The 17,075-nt window shown below is 34.0% G+C and overlaps 1 long non-coding RNA gene across 18 annotated transcripts in view; it reads right to left on the bottom strand.

Annotated features, from left to right (window-relative positions):
• Positions 1 to 10,679: 10,679 nt before the first annotated feature.
• LOC141419243 (uncharacterized) overlaps positions 10,680 to 17,075 on the bottom strand; it is a 157,198-nt gene continuing 150,802 nt past the window's right edge. For 15 of the 18 annotated variants that reach the window (XR_012444020.1, XR_012444017.1, XR_012444010.1 and 12 more), the window contains one exon: positions 10,680 to 15,679. This is a non-coding gene — a long non-coding RNA (uncharacterized lncRNA). Of the gene's footprint in view, positions 15,714 to 17,075 lie in introns of all 18 variants that reach the window. The other 3 variants (XR_012444007.1, XR_012444015.1, XR_012444012.1) reach the window with 3 other exon arrangements.

The following is a 17,075-nucleotide window of genomic DNA, read 5'->3' on the forward strand; positions in this document are numbered from 1 at the left end:
TATAAATTTTGTCCCTAACACAGAGATCCAAAACAGAAAAAGGAGAGATGAATTAGGCACTTTTAAAAAATTTATGGAGAAATAAATATATGTCAGGAACAGCACACAGTATGGCAGTGTCCATTCAGGGGAATGTGAGATGGACAACCATCCTCCTTTTGTAAAATACATACATATATATATATATATATATGTATATGATTTCAATATATATTTGTTTATTATCTCTATATAAAAATGTATATAGATGCTCTTTCTGTGATTACGATAAAACCATAGAAATTCTTTTCTACAAGGAATCATCTATAAGCTAATAAACAACACATTTACCAATATTTGGAGGAATAGTAAAATGGAAATAATAGTGCAACTATAACTTTTCCTGTTGCAACACTTATAACTCCTGTACAAGCCTTCACATACTGCATTATTTAGTTGACAAAGGTGATAATATGAACTTTATCCTTATTGCTCCAACAGTCTAATAAAATAAGAATTAGCTTAGGGGAACATGGACTCAATAGCTAGAAGATCACCATATATAAAGGTCAGGACTGATTTCTTATCCCTACCCATCACCTCTGTCAGACCTGTAGGCATTTGTCAATGATCCTCCCATGTCAGGTTTTACACTGCTAAGTCAATGAATCTACTCCACCAACAATGGGCACAACAGGAAATGGATGGGTCAGGAAGGCTCATTTTTCTTTTACCCACACACTTCCCATTATTATTAAGGTAGATTCTGGTGATAATTTTGTCACCTAATATATGTTTTCAAGAAGTATGTTGGCATATCCATCTAATTGCAGCACTAAGGAGCTCAAGGAAGGACTGAATGTCTGGAGTCCAATGACAACCTCTTTTGCATAATAAGACCCTGTCTCAAGAAAAAGAAATAAATATAAAATAGAAGTTGAAAAATAATTAACCTCTAATTAGCAATGGTGACCCTACCAATTATGAAGACCTGCATGAGTTTTTCTATGAAAAAGTCTCTCATTTCATAGTAACACCTCTTCGATAGTTTACATTATATAATACTTCATTCTAAGGGAGGGAACGAGAGGACAAGAATTTTTGCCTATACTATTATGCTAAATATTATGTTCATGAAAAACTTGGTACTGTAGAATTTCATTCCATTCATATACTATCATTCATTTATACATTTTGATTATTCATACTTTTTGCTATAATAAATAATGCTACTATTAACATGTAAATACACTATTTTTCATGAGCATCAAGTATAATTTTCTGTAGTTAATACTCAGCCAGTGAGTAAGGTACAAATAGCATTCCAGGTAGTTTGTAGGTTTATATAAATGTATAGGTATGCTATTTCTCAAATTATTTGCTATAATGTTAATATCTAATTCAAAGCTATAGACACAATTTTGGCCATTTCAGTGTCTGAAGTCAGGATCTCCTGCTTGCTACACATGCTCTACGTGAGCAATGGCCCTAGCCAAGTTATACACCCTTCAATGCTGTGAAACTATACAAATCCAAAGAAACATTCTCAAATGTTTGGCCTCAGCATTAGCCATACTACCAACTAGATATGACCCAAATATCAAGCATAGAAAATGATATCTAATGGCCAAGGGCATAGCTCAGGCAGAAGAGAGTGTACCTAGCAAGGGTGAGGCCTTGGGTTAATACCCAATAACACAAAGAAAATACCTTCCAGTAGGATATATTATATTAAATGTTATATTGTATATTTATAAAATACTATATGTTATATACATATATTGTGTTCTGTATATATACATATATACACACATATATTTTGAGTATGGATAGTATTTGTATATTTAATGCTTATTTATTTATATAATGTTTTATATATAACTGTGTGTCTATCTACTAAATGTAGTATTACACACATACATAACATAGAAACGTTTAAGGCTACAATACAATCTGGTAATGAAAATGAATAAAATGCATTTACTATAACATGATGGAAAAACACTGAACATATAATATAAAGTGAAAGAAACAAAATAACATGTACCATTAAGGACAAGTATAGCAGTATCCCTACTGCTTGAATACATAATGACAAGGAATGTAACATAAAGAACAGTATGGAGGTTAGACAATGGTGAGACACACATATAATTCTAGCTACTTATCAGGCTGAGATACAGAAGATCACAGTACAGGGCCAGCCATGCCAAATAGCTCATGAGACACTCATCTCCAAAATGACTATTTGTAATGAAAATACATAAATGTATTCTGACATTTTAATTATATGTAGATCACAATGTATTGTTGTTGCTTTTTTGCTGAGAAATGGTCTCACTAGGCATCTCAGCTAACATCAAATGCACTGTCTCCCTGCCTGTGACTACTGAATGTTGAAATTACACGCAGGTCCTGCATCTCAGTGATGATATAATCGAGTGGTGATGAGGTCATTCCTCAAACCCTAAGCTGCCACATTCCCTTCCATTCAGCTCCTGTCACTCACTGTACCTTTTCAACAACAGCATGGAAAGGAGGAGATAATCTTTGCTGAGTGAATTACAGCCCAGCTGTATAAAATAGATTTCTGTATCACATTTTTTCAACTCTCAATATAATACTTGCAAACCAAAGACTTGCAGAGTGCTTCTAATTCCTGCCAAGCATGAAGCCCAAAATTCAAACTTAAGCATTATCCCAATCCCAAGATATTCGCAAACCAAATCTAGCAAAAATCAAAAAGAGCATACGCCATAATTGATTTGATTCATTCCAGGGATACAAGTATATTTCAACACATGCAAATATATAAACATCATACACCATATCAACATCAACAACAAAATTCACATGATCATATCAATAGCTTCAGAAAAAGCTTTCGAGAAAATTCAATGTCCTTATTTGACAAAAGTTCTGAACACAAAAGGAATTAAAGGAATGTAACTTATCATACTACAGGATATGTATGAGTTGCCAGGAGCCAATCTCATACTAAACAATATTGAAACCATGTTCTCTGAAGTTAGGAATAAGGACAAAGCTGAACACTCTCCTAACTCTTAATCAATAAAGTATTAGAATTCCTAGACAACAAAACCAAAAAAAACAGGTATTCAAATAGGAAGCAAGAAGACAGATTATCCATGTGTAGATGAACTGATGTTATTATACCAAAGTCATTTTGAAAAAAACACCAATACAGAAAGACAATACAAAAAGTCAGTAACCCTACAATATATAAACAGTAAGTAATGGAAGAAATGGAGAAAACAATCCCACTCACAATAGCCTCTAAAAATATCCAGGAGTGAATTTAACTGTAGAGGGAAAAGATGTCAACAAAAAGAGTATAAAATATGGAAGAAAGAAATTAAAGATAATACATGTTAAAGAAGACATCTATGTTCTTGGATTAGCAAAATCAAGATGTTAAAATTGCTTGAGAACCAAAATAATGTATACATTCAATGAAATATCTATCAGAATTCCAATGACATTTTTCCACACGTAAAAAAAAAATCAATGGACCCTAAAGTTGATATGGATGTACACCAGATTCAAATAGCTAAAGAAATACTAAGCAAAAACAGCAAGACTGGAGGCATCACATCACAGCATCTCTCTTCAAATTATGCCACAGACCCACAGCAATAAAATACCATGGTGCTAGCACACAAACAGGTATCCAGACTAAGGGAACAGATGATGCTGAAATAAACCCACAGAGTTAAAGTCAGGTGATTTTCAACAAAGGTGTAAAAATCCTATGTCAACAAAACTGAATATCCACATGTAGGACACTAATACCAGATGATCCCTGTTGCTTGCACTGAACAAAAATCAAGTCAAAGTGGAACAAAGACATTAATGTAATATCTGAAACTTTGTAAGTTATCCAAAAAAAGACACAGAAATTACTGAAAGATAAAGTCATAGGCAACAACTTCCTGAACAGGACTCCAACTGCCAAGAAATAAGAGCAAGGATTGAAGAAAGTGGTTGCATCAAACTAAAAAGCTTCTGCATACCAAAGAAAACAGTCACTGTAATGAATGGTCAGTCAGAGAAAATATTTTCCAGCTACACATGTGACAATGGGCTCAAAAACACATAAAATCCAAAAGAACCATGAACCCAATTAATAAATGGGCAAATGGACTGAATGATTTTATCAAAAAACAAACTAAAAAATGGCCAATAAAAAATGAAGAAATGTTCAATGTTGAAACATACTGGCTATAAATGAGATACAAATCAAAATGACATTGGGATTGTATCACACACCAGTTAGAATGGCTATTATCAAGAACACAAACAAACAACACACTCTGGAGAGGATGTAAGCCTTACATACTTTTGTTGAAAATATAAATTAGTGCAGCCATTATGGAAACTGTTATAAAGGTTCTTCAAAAAAACCTTAAAACAAAAACTACAATATGTTCTAACCATCCAACTCTTTCACATATAGCTACAGGAATGTAAGTCAAGATCCAATAGAGACAACTGCACACCTATGTTTATTGCAGCACTAGTCAACATAGCCAAGCTATTCAATTAGCATAAATGTCCTTCAACTTATGAATAGATGAAGAACACACTATAATGACATTTTCAGTTTAAAGGATGAAATTATGCACATGTATCTGCATGTAAATGCAACATGCTTGTAATTGAACTGTTCAGGGGAAAAACATGTAGGCAGGAAAGGTAAAGAGAATGATGGGAATAAATGATGTCAAAAACCATTGTGTCTGTAAGGGAGATGGCATAAGGAAACCCACAGAAAACAACTGATAAATTAGAGGCAGTCAGGGTGATGGGGAAAAAAGGAGGCAATTGAGAAGGTCAGTCAGATCAGGAAACAATTTATGCATGTGTGAAATGCCATGGTGAAAACCATTTGTAAAATTAATATGCACTAATTAAAAAACAAAAAAATTATGTTGTGACATTGACTTAAGGGTACACACAGAGACATGTGATTAAAGGAACTAACCAAAAATCTTATTTACACTTATGGCCGGGTGGTTTTGTAAAGATGTTAAATCAAGGCATTATGACAAATAATGTTGAACAAGTTTTTCTAGTAAAAGTGGGTATGTGTATGCAGGCAAATTGGACTCCTCCTTCAAGCCATAAAAAGAAGGTGCTCAAAAAGTAGCATATTCCTAATAATGAGAGTAAGAAGTAAAGGAAACTTAGGAATAAATTTTTAATGTTCTTATTTTAAACAATGTTTCCTGATAACAAAAAATGCACAATACAAGCAAAAACTAAATAAATTGAATTTCACTAGAATTAAGCATTTTATTAATCAAATTATACTATCAAGGGTGAGCATGGTTATTTATTCTTCTACTCTAAGAACTTAGGTGGCAAAGGCAGGAGAATCCCAGACTGAGAGCCATCTGGGGTACATAGCTATTTCGTGATCAGTCTGACCTACATAGGTAGATATTCTGAGAAAAAAACATAAGGCATGAGGACTTGGCTCAGTGGTTTATCCTCATCCTTGTATATGTAAGTCTCTGTCATTCAAATCAATCAGTCATCAATGAACAAGTTAAAGACCCAAATTATTAACAAAAAATGAAAATAAAACCCAAAGACTGAGAGAAAATATTGCTTGTTTATTTGTTAATCTGTTTGTTTCATGAGATAAGCTTTTGTTATATAGCCCATGCTGGCTTCAAACTCTACATAGTCCCAGTTGCCTTTGAACTCATGATACTCCCCATTTAGCTGACCATGTTCTAGAAAAAGACATGTACACTAGCCTGCCCAATTAAGATCTGTCTTTAAGAAAAAGTGATTTCTTATATTCTTATATGTGCATACACACATCTACATATATTTCTTATACACACACACAAAGTGGAAAGTCAGATCAAAATCCAAAACATGCTTGCAGAAGGAAAACAATCAAATGAAACAAAAAAGGAGTGAAAACAGACTTTTGACAAACAGTCTATGATTTTTACTATTTCATATTTTATAACAAAATGACATCATATACCCAATATCCTGAAAATTAGGAAAATAAATTCATAAGAAAGGGGTACAGTATAAGAAGTCATAAATGAGACTTAGAAAGTATTTATGACATGAGAGAAAAGGTATCCTAACAGAGTTTATAGGAACAAAACTGGAGACAGACTGAGCTCTTTTATTCATTTCTTGCTATATTTCAGCTCACACTCAGAACTGGGCCATGGGAGCAGCAATAGTGGCTGCCTCGTGCTATGTTGTAAGGCCAAAATAGCATTATAATATGTAAAGACTGAAGACTAAAACTTGTCAGCAAATAATCTATAAATACCTCACAAAAATCTAGATAAACAAACTAGGTTTATACTAACCACTAAGTCAGGCTTTGAGCATAAGTGGTAGTAAGACAGATGTATCTATTATAAAATGTACGAATGTGCTTAAGAGTACTATACTATTCTTTGAGGGATGGCCTACAAAAACCTCCACATCAGAAAGTTATCTAGTTTGTTTTTGTTCCAGGAATTGAACCTAGGGCCTTGTACATGCTAAACACAGGCTCTGCTGTTAGCAGCTATGGGATTGACCACCAAAATGGCCAAAAAACAAAAACAAAACAACATGAATTATTGTTCTCTTGTTAAACTGTCTTTTCGTTTTGAATAAGTATGATCAAAAACTAACCAGTGCATATTATTTTTTCCCATACACTTTCTTTCCTGAGTAGGGCTATTTCCCTGATTCACCCTCCAAGGCTCTTTCTGGCTGTTTTCCTGAACGAATGTCTCAATTTACACCACTATTAAAATTTATGAAAGGGGATTTGCATGCTGCTCAGTGATAATATACATGCTTGATATGAGAAAGTTCATGGCTTCCATTCGCAGATCCACTCCCACAAACGAGAAACTGATTATGATGTACTATTCACTTCTAAGAAAGGAAATCCTGTCATTAACAAGGATCAACCTGGAGTACATTAGGGAAATGAAAAGAATCCATAAGGCAAGCAAATACAAGCATTGCACAATCTCCATCATAAAAGAATTTCTAAAGTTCACCTCACAAATAGAGAATGAAATGGTGATTTTCAGAAGTAAGGATAGTTAACGGAGAAGAGAGAAGGAAAGGAGTTATTACAGTGACAAAAAGTTTGTCTTCTCAAATGTACATAATGTTTGAACTGAATATTATCACTATTCTACTTATAGACAATTTATTATTCACAAAATTACTCAAGTTGACCATATGGATCTTACAAGACTAACAGAAAAGTGGACTGATACAAGACAGGAAATAACTACATTGAGAATATAACTTTAGCATGCATATATGAACAAAAAATCTCAATGGCCCCTAAGCTTTTGATCTAACAGAGAACTGAAGATAATATTTTGTAGAAGAGAAATAGTTCAGTTATGACCAACTATCACAGATGCAATTTTGAGCCAACATCTGAGGCCATTTTAAGAAAATCACATTAATTTACAAACAACAGTTTTTGAGTTGCTGATATCTGGACCCAGTCAAGGTCTACACTTAGTTTTTTGGGATAAAAGTTACTCACTTATATTTTCATGAAACTTGGACTCTCAAACATGGTTTATTAATGGAAATATTGGTTTACTCCTTGCTATTGTAGTCAAATAATTTTAAGATTAGCCCTTCTCCAGATATGCTTTTATACTATGTTTTTTCAATTATTTTCTGGTACTGTACTTGAAACTCAGGGTCTTGCACTTACTAGACAGGTACTCTACCACTTGAATCAACCCCCTCCCACCACCCCTTTATACTATTTGCAAGAGTTTTATCATAGAACATCTAACAACCTGTATTAGAAGTGCTGGTTGACTTTGTCTAAACAAGTCTGATGGCGTAAGGTACATAAGACAAAACATTATTCCTTAATATGTATAATTTTAAAAACCATAATAGAAAATAAGCGTTTCATGTTATTACTCTGTTTTTTCTTTCCTACTGAATTAAACCAAGGTAAATACTCTAGCATTGAGCTACAGCCCCAATCCCAGATAGTAACCTTTAAATTACAGAATGATCCTTTCAGAAATGAAAATTATGTATATAACAAAATAAAGAAATATTCTCGGTATAATCCTTTTAAATAGGGCCTAACCATTTTCAAAATCCAAAGCCAATAGCCAGGCAAATAAAACCCAGCAATGAAAGAAAAGACCTTCCATGGATATTTGTAACTGTGACGTATCTAATAAAATTCCATATCTGAATGAAAACACTAAATCTTATACTATACAAATCATAAGGAAGTATTATACAGTGTGATTCCACAAAAGAAGACATTTATACAATAGAACTCTAGTATTAACAAGTAGGTAAAATGACACCCAGGAAATGGATTCTCAACTGCATTCCTTTTTTCTGGCTAACCCCAGGCCAGGTATACAAATCTCTCATCATTGATGAGTGGCTCCGTATTAATACATGGTTCTAGGACTCAAACCAGAAAAAAAAATTATGTGTGGATGGTATTAGAAATAATCTTGACAATAAGGACAATGGCCAAGTCAAACAAGAATTGGGATGATGCCAGGCACAGATGGTTCATGCCTATAATCTTACCTACTCAGGAGGCAGAGAGATCAGGAGGATTGTGGTTCAAAGCTAGCCCTTTAAAATAATTCATTAGTCTCTATTTCAACAAACTCCATCACAAAAAAGGGCTGGTGGAGTGGCTCAAGGTATAGGCCCTGAGGTCAATCTCCAGTAGCACAATAAAACAATCCAAAATAAATAGACCAGGGACTTACTTCTGGTATGCATGATGTCAACCTCTATTTTTCCATCTATAACACTAATTTGATTTTCACATAAATCTAAGCATACATGAAAAAGTCTTAGCGTTTCAATAGCTGGCTTTTTTAACTGAGCTCCAATTTTCAACACATGTAAATAGCATCTCTCCTACTCTGACCTAAGTTGACAACATAAAATTTTCCTGTTCTCATCCACATTAACTCTACCACATTTTAGCATACCCAAAAATATATCCACAAAAAGTCACAGAAGCACAATTTTCAAGAGATAATACTCAGATCCTTAAGCCACACACATGCCCACTTCTGTGTGTGTGTGTGTGTATGTGCATATTTACATGTGTAAAATGAGGCAATCATTCCTTAATTCTTCACTTTTTGGAAATATTTTGAAGCTTTGGTGTTCGTTTTTCTTTAAAGGATTGGTGATAAAAGCAGTAAATCTCTCCAATCTTTGGCTTTTCTATTGGGAGGCTCAATACTACTCACTCCCATGGGTCATTACTACTCAACCTCATTGCTCATTATACATCTCTTTATGTTGTCTATATCTTTTGGCTGCAATTTCTTGAGGCTCTATCTTGAAATATCCAAGACAAAAAGACAAAACAGGGCTGGCCAAGAGGCTCTAGAGGTAGAGTGCCTGCCTAACAAGCATGAGGCCCTGAGTTAAAACCCTAGTACTGTCAAAAACAATAGGAAATGAAAAACACACATTAGCCAACTGCATGAGATCTCAATATTTGCCAGTTGTCTTTTTTTCTTTCTTGCATCCCTTCTTCTTTTCTCTCTCCCTCCCTTCCATTATATCTTCTCCTTCCTTCCCTCCCTTCCTTCTTCTTTTCCTCCTTCCCTCCCTTCCTATATTATTATTTTTTTGTTATACTGGGGTTGAAATAAAAACCTTGCCCTTGTTAGGCAGGTTCTCTACCACCTAAGGAACACCTCCAAGACTACTGCCCAGTTCTTGTCTTCATACTGGAAGCCATATTAATAATTTTCATAATATTGTGTGGGTTGGGGAACTTTGATGAAAGAGACCACAGAATTAAAACTGTAGTAGTCCAGGGACAGTGACATGGCTGAATTAGTAAAGTACCAGCCTAGCAACACAAAGCTCTGTGTTCAAATACTAGTACTACCAAGAAAGAAGAGATAGTATAAGTCCATTTAAGCATGCCCTATATTTTTTTCCTGAGTTTGAGAATAGGCAAAATTGGATTACCAGGACAAGTAAGGATAAACATAAGTTCATTAAATAGACAAGATAGATAGATAGATAGATAGATATTTATTTGTGATCCTTGAGGGCCCTATTTTCAATTACCATGAGCATATTAACTATTTTTAGCTGGGGGAGACATGAGATACTATTTTAGCAAAACAAGTTGTGATTGTGAAAGATTTCTTTAATTTTATTTTTTATTACATTAGAACATTTACACCTAACATAACTTAGGGCAATGTGTTTCATGACTATGAAATTTAATCAACATTATAGTTAAATTTAAATAGACATATTTTTAATATATTTAGTTACATTTAAAGATTAAAAGTGCCACAATGATTAAAGCACTGTTATTTCCAAGTATGTGTATTAATTGAGTCTTAGTAGAGATTAAGGCCATGAAAATTTGTCAATCCACGCCTTTTAGAAAATGTTAAAGTTAAGGTAAACCTGTGTTGTAGGGGCACAAAATTTACCCAACTTTTTAAATTTAACTATGTATGTAATTCAGTATGTAAATTAAGCATGCAAACTTTGAATTTCCAATTAAATAAAACTATAGAAATTTGTTTTTATTTAGCTGTAATATATTGATATTTCTGACATGACATTTATATTAAATATTATATATTCATACATAATGTATATAATCTATATATTGAATACCAAACATACTGCTGTATTAGACTGGTCATGCTGCTATAAGACAACACCTCTGTGTGGGTAATGTATGAATAATAGAAATATATTTTTCACAGTGGTAGAGCCTGGGCAGTCCTAAGATTAAGGTGATAGCAGGACTGTATGTGCAATGAGGGACTCCTGTTTCATAGATGACACCTCTGGATCCTCTCACACAGCAGACAGGCTGAGGCAGCAGCATGCATGGTGTTGATAAGGGACGAATACCATTTTTGAAAGTGATTAAGTGTTAAAGCCTCTTAATAATGTATCATTGGGGACTACATTTCAAAATAAAAATTTTAGGTGGACACCACCATTCAGACCACATTGATATATTTACAATTCTTAATTTTTCTACTATACCTGCACTTTTGTCTATAAATCAAGTAATATACAATTGGGCAGCATTTTACTTCCTGACCCTTCATTTATTCAGTACTTAAGTTTCCTATATTTTTCCTTGAACTTGCAGGAAATAATGGACTTTTTTTGTTTCTTTATTTGATGCTTGTTTAGTTAAAGTTTTTGGCTACCTGTGTTCTCAATTCTTTTTTTGTCACAGTTTTGAACTCAGGGCCTCATAATTAGTAGGCATGGGCTCTACTACTTCAGTCACTGTGGCAGACTTCATTTGGATTGGGTAATTATGAGATAGGTTCTCGGGAACTGTTCTTGCAGGGTAGCCTCAAATTGCACTCCTTTTCTTTCCTTTTTTTGGAGGGGCAGTGGTATAGAAATTTGAACTCAGGGCTTCATGATTGCTAGGTGCTAGGCAGGCACTCTTAACTACTTGAGCCACTCTGCTAGCCCAAATTTTACTCCTTTTAATCTCAGCCTGTCAAGTAGCTAGAACTACAGGCTTGTGCCAACAGCAGCAAATTCTGAGTCTCAGTTCTAAATTCCTGTCATTGGTTCCTAACAGAAAAGAGTAACAAGGGGCACAGTATCTCTATGGACAGTTTCCTGTGCTAAATGCTAAGTCCTTTTCCACTCCACCTTTTACCTTTTTTATTTATTTAATGAATTTTTTTGGGCAGTACTGGGGTTTAAACTGAGGACTTCATGCTTGCTAGGCAGGTGCTCTACTACTTGAGGCACTCTACCAGCCCTGATATAGGAAAGTCAAACATAAGCACTGGAGGAAAGTACATATCCAAAAATGCAAAGGTTTTATTATTAAGGTAAAATTTTAAATTGTCTACATAAGAACAGCAGGAAGGCTAAACAGATTGTTTATGAAAGTTGATGGAAAAGAGGAATAGGTTAGAGTTGTTTTTCATATGTCTACTTACATAATATAAAATAGGTTAAGCATTTTGGGAGAGGTGAAGCAAATCTGCAGATCAAATTCTGGCAAAGGGGCAGGTCCAAGAAACTTCCAATTTTAATATCCACTATTTTATATGAAAGTTGAGAATCACAAAGAAAACAAAAAAACAGGTTTTACAAAACAGGTACATAAATTTAGAAGTCATGAAAAATGTTATTTATGTGTCCTAGAAACAGGAGAGAAGTAGAGAAGGAGGAAAATTTCACACGAACTTTGTATCAGCGTGGAAAACAGGCTCTAAATAGCTTTTCTTTCTGTCTCACATATTAGAAATATTTTGTAGAATAATGACAGAATGGTAATATCAAAAGCAAACTTAACACACACACACACACATACACCCTACAAATCAAAATCACTCTTTAGGTTACATTTGTAAAACCAGATTCAAAGAAAGCAACAAAAGCATAAAGATGCTGTTGGAGGCATCACTGGCTCAGAAACTCTTAGTCTAAGAGAGTATAGAACATAATATTGTGTGGAACAGAAAAAGTTCAGTTATGATCAACTGTCAGTATTGCAAGATTTAGTGAATACCTGGGGTCCTTTTCAGAAAATGGTATTAATATAAAAAAGCAATTTTTGACTGGGTTGCTTGTACTTGGACACTATCAATGTTCATACTAATTTTGTGGCATTAAAGTAAGAAAATAGAAAATACTAGGAAGCCCACTTATATTTTGATGAATCTTGGACTCTCAAACATGGTAAATGAAAGGAAGTAGTGGCTCACTCAAGTCCTCAATATAAAAGGAAATTTTTTTAAGATCAGCTCTGCTAAAATACAAACTATAACCCTTATTTGATAGAGATTTTTACCATAGAACATCTAATAACCTCTATTAGAATTGCTAATGAAGTTAACCAGGTTCAGAAGACCAAAAATCGTATGTTCTCCCTCATATGTGGACTTTAGTTCTAGGGCAAAGGCAGCAAAGTTGTTGGACTTGGGTCACACGCTAAGGGGAGAGCACATATGGAAGGAATGGGAATAGGTAGGAAACCCACTGCAGAGGAGGTAATAAAGAAACCTTACAGAGACAGAGGTTAATATGGGAAACTGATCGGGAACTAGTGAAAAGGTCAGGTAGAGATGACTCAATTTGGGTTGTACCACACTTGTGTATGGAAGCAATGCTAGGAGTCTCTCTGTATAGCTATCCTTATATCAACTAGCAAAAATGCTTTTCTTTCTTATTATTACTTATTTCTTCTCTTCAAGAAAATTGGAGAAAAGGGCAGAAGAGGTTCTTCTTGGAAGTGAGGGTGGGGTGGGGAGGAGAGGGGGCAGGGGGGAGAAATGGTCAAAGCAATGTATGCACATATGAATAAATTAATAAAAAAATTAAATTGTTTTCAATATACAGACCTTCCATATATTTTACATTGATTTCCATATTTTCCTTTAGAAGTTTTTTTTTTCTTTTTAGGCACTACTAGGATTTGAACTCAGGGTCTTTTGCTGGTGAGGCTGACACTCTAATTTTTAAGCCATTATGTCAGCTCCCGAAGTCTACTTTAATTGGAATATTTTTGAGTTTTATTTTTAGATTAGTATGAATAAATATGATTAATCTGTATTTTCATATTTTGTACTGAAGCCTTGGTGAAATGGTGTTTTTATATTCTTTTTACAGTTTAATTCTAGTTTTATTTCATTAGACTCTTATATGTAAGGTAGTAATTTATATATACATATAAACCTTCTCTATCTTTCCAATCTACACACCTTGAATTTATTTTGGAAGCAGTATTTTCTTAGGCTAACTCCCCTAGCACAAAGGTGAATACTCATGGTATTACTGGACATCTTTGCCTATTTTCTAATCATTGGAATATATACAGAGCTGTTAGGAAAACTGATGTTTTCTGATTCTGTTATTTTGATGCTTCCTTAAGTTGAAATTTCCTTTGGATCCCTAATTTCTTGCATGCTGTTTTCATGAATGGTTTTCATTTCTGCATGTTTTACTTTTTGGTGGGTCTGGGGTTGGAACTCAGGGCTTTGTGCTTGCAAAACAGGAGCTCTACCACTTTAGCCATAACTCCAAACCATTTTTCTTTTACATAAATCTTTGCATGCCACAATCACAGTGCATACTTTCTACTAACTGCTTGCAATTTTCTTTTCCTTTTTAAATCATTGTATATAAAAGTACCGCTTAACAAATAAAATAAGAATTCCAATAGCATACTCACAAGTGATGTTTCTAATACCTTGATAAAAAGTGAATTGAGTTGATAGACTTAAGTGAAAATATATTTAAGTATGGATCCTTAATTATGCAACAAAATTGATTCAATGTGCCACCATGATTTTATAGTGACGGATAGGCAATCACAAAGAATCACAGTGTGTTCCATTTCTTACATTTGGCAATAGAGATGTAGGTTAAAATCGATATTGTAAGAACATTTTCCATTCTCCTTGTCACATATTCATTTCCTTTTCTATGTCATGCAATCAATCACAAGGGTGTCATAGGATAAACAGCCACTTTTATATAAGGTCATGAAAGTCACTTCCATTGATTTGATATTAAAAATTCTGTGTTACAGTAGATGTTTTCATTATAATTTGTCTAAGGTTTTATTCTTTAATTGTAGCATACAATAATTTTGGCTTTTAATTGACCTGAAGCATACATTTTCCAAAAACCCACCAGTATTAATAAACAGTAACTTCATACTTACTAGAGACCTAACATTTTTGCACAAATGCTATGTGTAATTACTCCATTCAGTCTGTAAAACATGTTAACAGGCAGACACTATTATCACTATCATGGTGCAATTGTAAACCTAAGCTAAAATCCTATTAAATAGAAGCCTGACTCAGTCTATTTACATATTCTTTCTGAAATCAAATATGTGTCCGAGTATTTTTTCTCTTATTCAATAATACTTTCTAGGTGTAGTGTAAGGCATTATACCTTAGCTTATGATCACTTATTTACATCCCTATTAACATATTAAATGCTATATAATTTGTATCTAATTAGGTCTGCAATCCTAGAAGAATTGATTTTTTTTATTATGTGAGGTTGAAGTTCAGATTTTCATTTACCCATGGATATTTAACTTCCTAAAATATTTAGCAACAGACAAATACGTCACTTCTTTTTTAGTTTTTAGTAATGCATAATTATGCAAAATAATCTTTTTCACTGTAACATTTTATGCATGCAAATATTTGGTCATATTTATCCCCACTACCATCACATATCCTTTTTTCTTCTCCCAGTGAAACAGTGGGTCATGGAGATGGCCAAAAGCTGAATGCTGGAGATCTGGGAAGGCACTCGGACTGCACTGTGCAGGGTCTCATCTCATGAAGCATTTGATAGCAATAAGACAAAGAAATTAGCAGAAAGAAGAGAAGCAAACGACTGACCACTCATCACAGTGTTATTCACATGCAAGGTGACTATAGATTTATTTTATATTAGGAAATTGTGACAAAAAGTTCTTATCTAACTAAAACAAAGTGTTACCTCAGGGAAGAAATATATGGAAAGAAACATAGTAAGAAAAAGTAAATGTCATGAGATGGTACTAACCTCCAGAAATCCCTGGTACTCCACAGAGAGGGATATTAATCACCAGATAACAGGAGGGGTCTCAAATGATATAACTGTAGATGTAAATGATCCTGATAATGTGAATCTATTAATATATAGTATAAGAAGAAAAGAGTTACCTGAAATATTGTTTAATGTTTGTCACAAATTGGTCAGGACAGAAAAAAGGAAAACAGCACGTAAATTACTTAGGAAGTATAGAGCTATAGTCTAATAGATCTGTGGATAATATAATGATGGATAATGTAAACAATGTAATGAATGACCCAATGTAACCACAGGATTCCCTTCATGAGGACCAAGGAAAGTTTAATGATCCTGGGTGGGATCTCTTAGGTACAATCAATTATAGATACAAAAATAGTAATAAATTACAATCATGGACAAAGAAGATCCCAAAACAGAGGAAAAGAAAGGAATATACCATATAAAAATTGCAAAAATTATGACAGAATTCATGCAAAAAACAATCCAACCCTATTGACTGACTGGTTTACCTGAGACATGGAGTAACAAATGTCTTAAGTGAAATCAATCAATTCTGCCATTAGCAAGAAACCCAAATCTATACAAAGAACTTCTAAGGCTCTTACCTACCACCCAAACAGATTCCTGTCATTACAAGATTAGATAGCAGTAAGTTGGAGAACAAAACATCCTTGGGACACCACAAAATTGGAGCAACTTAAAACAGATATAGATGAAGCAACTAAGAACACCAGAAATCAGTCATCCTACCAATGACATAGAAGCAAGAAATGCATATACATTTAGCACTGGAACATTTAACTGGCCAGATGCATGAGGCACAAACTACATATCAAGACAGAATTAGATACCATGACAAACAAATAGGCAGGGTAGAGAAATGACCCAAAATGTATGCATATGTGAATGAATGAACGACAACAAAAAATTTGAAAAATTTTAAAAAGACAGAATTAGACACCACAACAAAGAAAAAGGATATATAATAGAGCTAGGAAAAACTGGACACCTAGACAACCTCAGGAACAAGGTTGCATAGAGATAATATCCAAAAAATTAATCCATTTACCCCAACAAAACAACAAAGAAACAGGCAAAAGTATACAAATAGAAGCTCACAATGGATCTTTTTTAAAATACCTGAGAAAAGAAAAGAAAAGTAGGAGCCTATGGAGGTAGTCTGCAACAGTGTCTGTGAAAAGGAAACATTTGCTCTAGACTTGGGGTATGGGAAGATCACCTTCTGAGAGATTTTGCCTGACATGTACTTTTTTCAACAAGAATATTTATCTACAGAGTTTCTCACTTTCAAATGGGTCCAATATAAGGGTCTCCCAAAAGGCCCTTATATTGAAGGCCTCATGGACTTGGGGAAATGTTGATTATACCAAATTGGCTGTCCTGGTGGGGAGAAAATATAGATAGTTGGACTTTGTTGAAAAAGCCTGGAACTTGTAACCATCCAAGAATATCAAGCATATCTAGTTTTAAAA

This window comes from Castor canadensis, chromosome 19 (assembly GCF_047511655.1).
Source record: "Castor canadensis chromosome 19, mCasCan1.hap1v2, whole genome shotgun sequence".
Classification (NCBI taxonomy): domain Eukaryota; kingdom Metazoa; phylum Chordata; class Mammalia; order Rodentia; family Castoridae; genus Castor; species Castor canadensis.